The following is a 5,277-nucleotide window of genomic DNA, read 5'->3' on the forward strand; positions in this document are numbered from 1 at the left end:
GAGAGCGCGGGACCCGGCAGTGTGACCTGTGATAATAACGCCAGCACTGCGATCTGCAGCCTTTTACCCCTGGCAGAGAGCGCGGGACCCGGCAGTGTGCCCTGTGATAATAACGCCAGCACTGCGATCTGCAGCCTTTTACCCCTGGCAGAGAGCGCAGGACCCGGCAGTGTGCCCTGTGATAATAACGCCAGCACTGCGATCTGCAGCCTTTTACCCCTGGCAGAGAGCGCGGGACCCGGCAGTGTGACCTGTGATAATAACGCCAGCACTGCGATCTGCAGCCTTTTACCCCTGGCAGAGAGCCCAGGACCCGGCAGTGTGCCCTGTGATAATAACGCCAGCACTGCGATCTGCAGCCTTTTACCCCTGGCAGAGAGCGCGGGACCCGGCAGTGTGACCTGTGATAATAACGCCAGCACTGCGATCTGCAGCCTTTTACCCCTGGCAGAGAGCGCGGGACCCGGCAGTGTGCCCTGTGATAATAACGCCAGCACTGCGATCTGCAGCCTTTTACCCCTGGCAGAGAGCGCAGGACCCGGCAGTGTGCCCTGTGATAATAACGCCAGCACTGCGATCTGCAGCCTTTTACCCCTGGCAGAGAGCGCAGGACCCGGCAGTGTGCCCTGTGATAATAACGCCAGCACTGCGATCTGCAGCCTTTTACCCCTGGCAGAGAGCGCGGGACCCGGCAGTGTGACCTGTGATAATAACGCCAGCACTGCGATCTGCAGCCTTTTACCCCTGGCAGAGAGCGCGGGATCCGGCAGTGTGACCAGCTCTGTGTCTCCGATGGACACACACGCTGATCGCTGGTCATACCTACCAGTGCCAGGAGCTGGGGACCGGCGCTCTGGTAGCGCTGCCGGGCAAGGGGTCCTCCACGCTCACTGTACAGCACAGCAGCCTCCTGGAGCAGCGGACACCGGCTCCTGGGACTGGTAGGTATAAATCTGGGTGTTTTTTACGAATAATTCCCCGATAATGACAGAGCTGTCCCTGCATGCGATGATACATCCCTGCGACATACTCAGTTATCACAGTGCGAGCGTGGCCGATATTATCACCTGTCATCCGCATCATCAGATAAATCAGTCCACAAGTAAGGAGATTGAAGAATGCAGTGCAGGGAATAGTAGGGTGCAGTGGGGGAAACAGAGAGGTGCAATGTGGGGACTGGACGGGTGCAGTGCAGAGAATAGTACAGTGCAATTTGGGGAATAGTAGGGTGCAGTGTAAGGGAACAGAAGGGTGCAGTGCGGGGAACAGTAGAGTGCAGTGCAGAGAACAGTAGAGTGCAGTGCGGAGTACAGTAGAGTGCAGTGCGGGGAACAGTAGAGTGCAGTGCGGACTCTGCGGAGTACAGTAGAGTGCAGTGCGGGGAACAGTAGGGTGCAGTGCGGGGAACAGTAGAGTGTAGTGCGGGGAACAGTAGAGTGTAGTGCGGGGAACAGTAGAGTGCAGTGTGGGGAACAGTAGAGTGCAGTGTAAGGGAACAGAAGGGTGCAGTGCGGGGAACAGTAGAGTGCAGTGTGGGGAACAGTAGAGTGCAGTGTAAGGGAACAGAAGGGTGCAGTGCGGGGAACAGTAGGGTGCAATGCGGGGAACAGTAGGGGGAAGCGTGGGGAACAGTAGAGTGCAATGCAGGGAACATTAGGGCGCTGTGCGGGGATCAGTTGGGCGCAGTGTGGGGAACAGAAGGGTGAGTGCGGGGAACAGTAGAGTGCAGTGTGGGGAACAGTAGAGTGCAGTGTAAGGGAACAGAAGGGTGCAGTGCGGGGAACAGTAGGGGGAAGCGCGGGGAACAGTAGAGTGCAATGCAGGGAACATTAGGGCGGTGTGCGGGGATCAGTTGGGCGCAGTGTGGGGAACAGAAGGGTGAGTGCGGGGAACAGTAGAGTGCAGTGTGGGGAACAGTAGAGTGCAGTGTAAGGGAACAGAAGGGTGCAGTGCGGGGAACAGTAGGGGGAAGCGCGGGGAACAGTAGAGTGCAATGCAGGGAACATTAGGGCGCTGTGCGGGGATCAGTTGGGCGCAGTGTGGGGAACAGAAGGGTGAGTGCGGGGAACAGTAGAGTGCAGTGTGGGGAACAGTAGAGTGCAGTGTAAGGGAACAGAAGGGTGCAGTGCGGGGAACAGTAGGGGGAAGCGCGGGGAACAGTAGAGTGCAATGCAGGGAACATTAGGGCGCTGTGCGGGGATCAGTTGGGCGCAGTGTGGGGAACAGAAGGGTGAGTGCGGGGAACAGTAGAGTGCAGTGTGGGGAACAGTAGAGTGCAGTGTAAGGGAACAGAAGGGTGCAGTGCGGGGAACAGTAGGGGGAAGCGCGGGGAACAGTAGAGTGCAATGCAGGGAACATTAGGGCGCTGTGCGGGGATCAGTTGGGCGCAGTGTGGGGAACAGAAGGGTGAGTGCGGGGAACAGTAGAGTGCAGTGTGGGGAACAGTAGAGTGCAGTGTAAGGGAACAGAAGGGTGCAGTGCGGGGAACAGTAGGGGGAAGCGCGGGGAACAGTAGAGTGCAATGCAGGGAACATTAGGGCGCTGTGCGGGGATCAGTTGGGCGCAGTGTGGGGAACAGAAGGGTGAGTGCGGGGAACAGTAGAGTGCAGTGTGGGGAACAGTAGAGTGCAGTGTAAGGGAACAGAAGGGTGCAGTGCGGGGAACAGTAGGGGGAAGCGCGGGGAACAGTAGAGTGCAATGCAGGGAACATTAGGGCGCTGTGCGGGGATCAGTTGGGCGCAGTGTGGGGAACAGAAGGGTGAGTGCGGGGAACAGTAGAATGCAGTGTGGGGAACAGTAGAGTGCAGTGTAAGGGAACAGAAGGGTGCAGTGCGGGGAACAGTAGGGGGAAGCGCGGGGAACAGTAGAGTGCAATGCAGGGAACATTAGGGCGCTGTGCGGGGATCAGTTGGGCGCAGTGTGGGGAACAGAAGGGTGAGTGCGGGGAACAGTAGAGTGCAGTGTGGGGAACAGTAGAGTGCAGTGTAAGGGAACAGAAGGGTGCAGTGCGGGGAACAGTAGGGGGAAGCGCGGGGAACAGTAGAGTGCAATGCAGGGAACATTAGGGCGCTGTGCGGGGATCAGTTGGGCGCAGTGTGGGGAACAGAAGGGTGAGTGCGGGGAACAGTAGAGTGCAGTGTGGCGAACAGTAGAGTGCAGTGTAAGGGAACAGAAGGGTGCAGTGTGGGGAACAGTAGGGGGAAGCGCGGGGAACAGTAGAGTGCAATGCAGGGAACATTAGGGCGCTGTGCGGGGATCAGTTGGGCGCAGTGTGGGGAACAGAAGGGTGAGTGCGGGGAACAGTAGAGTGCAGTGTGGGGAACAGTAGAGTGCAGTGTAAGGGAACAGAAGGGTGCAGTGTGGGGAACAGTAGGGGGAAGCGCGGGGAACAGTAGAGTGCAATGCAGGGAACATTAGGGCGCTGTGCGGGGATCAGTTGGGCGCAGTGTGGGGAACAGAAGGGTGAGTGTGGGGAACAGAAGGCTGAGTGAGGCGTTCACCACTATTATATGGAATATTCACCTCATTACTCGTTGGTAGTAAATTGTTACTGACGTGGACGGACCTGTCCACACTCACCCTGATTGCACCTGACCCCCCCTCTCCCTCTCTTCCACTAGCTCCATACTCTAATATCTCTGCACAAAGCAATGTTATGGGCCCTACACATTTAAAGATCCGCTACCGAGCTGCCCAACGGCGGATACGGCCGACGGGAGACTTGGCGGCGGGGGGGCAGTGACTGGGGGAGTGAAGTTACTTCACTCCCCCCGTCACCCGGCTCCATAGCACTGCATGTACAGCCGACGGGGCACCAGCGCATCATTCATCGCTGGTGCCTCCACACTCAAAGATATGAACGTATCTCCTTCATAAATGAACGAGATTGTTCCTATCTGTCACTAATATCGCCCAGTGTGCAGGGTGGAGCGGATCTGCATGTAGGTATCAGCAGAACATCGCACCTCTGCAAAAAGGGCCTGATGCAGCATGAATCGCAAATGCAAAATCGTTCTCTAATGGGCAAAACCATGTGCACTGCAGGTGGGGCAGATGTAACATGTGCAGTGCAGGTGGGGCAGATGTAGCATGTGCAGTGCAGGTGGGGCAGATGTAACATGTGCAGTGCAGGTGGGGCAGATGTAGCATGTGCAGTGCAGGTGGGGCAGATGTAGCATGTGCAGTGCAGGTGGGGCAGATGTAACGTGCAGTTAAGGTGGGATAGATGTAACATGTGCATTGCAGGTGGGGCAGATGTAACATGTGCATTGCAGGTGGGGCAGATGTAACGTGCAGTTAAGGTGGGATAGATGTAACATGTGCATTGCAGGTGGGGCAGATGTAACATGTGCAGTGCAGGTGGGGCAGATGTAACATGTGCAGTGCAGGTGGGGCAGATGTAGCATGTGCAGTGCAGGTGGGGCAGATGTAGCATGTGCAGTGCAGGTGGGGCAGATGTAACGTGCAGTTAAGGTGGGATAGATGTAACATGTGCATTGCAGGTGGGGCAGATGTAACATGTGCATTGCAGGTGGGGCAGATGTAACGTGCAGTTAAGGTGGGATAGATGTAACATGTGCATTGCAGGTGGGGCAGATGTAACATGTGCAGTGCAGGTGGGGCAGATGTAACATGTGCAGTGCAGGTGGGGCAGATGTAGCATGTGCAGTGCAGGTGGGGCAGATGTAACATGTGCAGTGCAGGTGGGGCAGATGTAGCATGTGCAGTGCAGGTGGGGCAGATGTAACATGTGCAGTGCAGGTGGGGCAGATGTAGCATGTGCAGTGCAGGTGGGGCAGATGTAACGTGCAGTTAAGGTGGGATAGATGTAACATGTGCATTGCAGGTGGGGCAGATGTAACATGTGCATTGCAGGTGGGGCAGATGTAACGTGCAGTTAAGGTGGGATAGATGTAACATGTGCATTGCAGGTGGGGCAGATGTAACATGTGCAGTGCAGGTGGGGCAGATGTAACATGTGCAGTGCAGGTGGGGCAGATGTAGCATGTGCAGTGCAGGTGGGGCAGATGTAACGTGCAGTTAAGGTGGGATAGATGTAACATGTGCAGTGCAGGTGGGGCATATGTAACATGTGCAGTGCAGGTGGGGCAGATGTAACATGTGCATTGCAGGTGGGGCATATGTAACATGTGCATTGCAGGTGGGGCAGATGTAACATGTGCATTGCAGGTGGGGCAGATGTAACGTGCAGTTAAGGTGGGATAGATGTAACATGTGCAGTGCAGGTGGGGCATATGTAACATGTGCAGTGCAGGT

This window comes from Pseudophryne corroboree, chromosome 7 (genome assembly GCF_028390025.1).
Source record: "Pseudophryne corroboree isolate aPseCor3 chromosome 7, aPseCor3.hap2, whole genome shotgun sequence".
Taxonomy (NCBI): Eukaryota; Metazoa; Chordata; class Amphibia; order Anura; family Myobatrachidae; genus Pseudophryne; species Pseudophryne corroboree.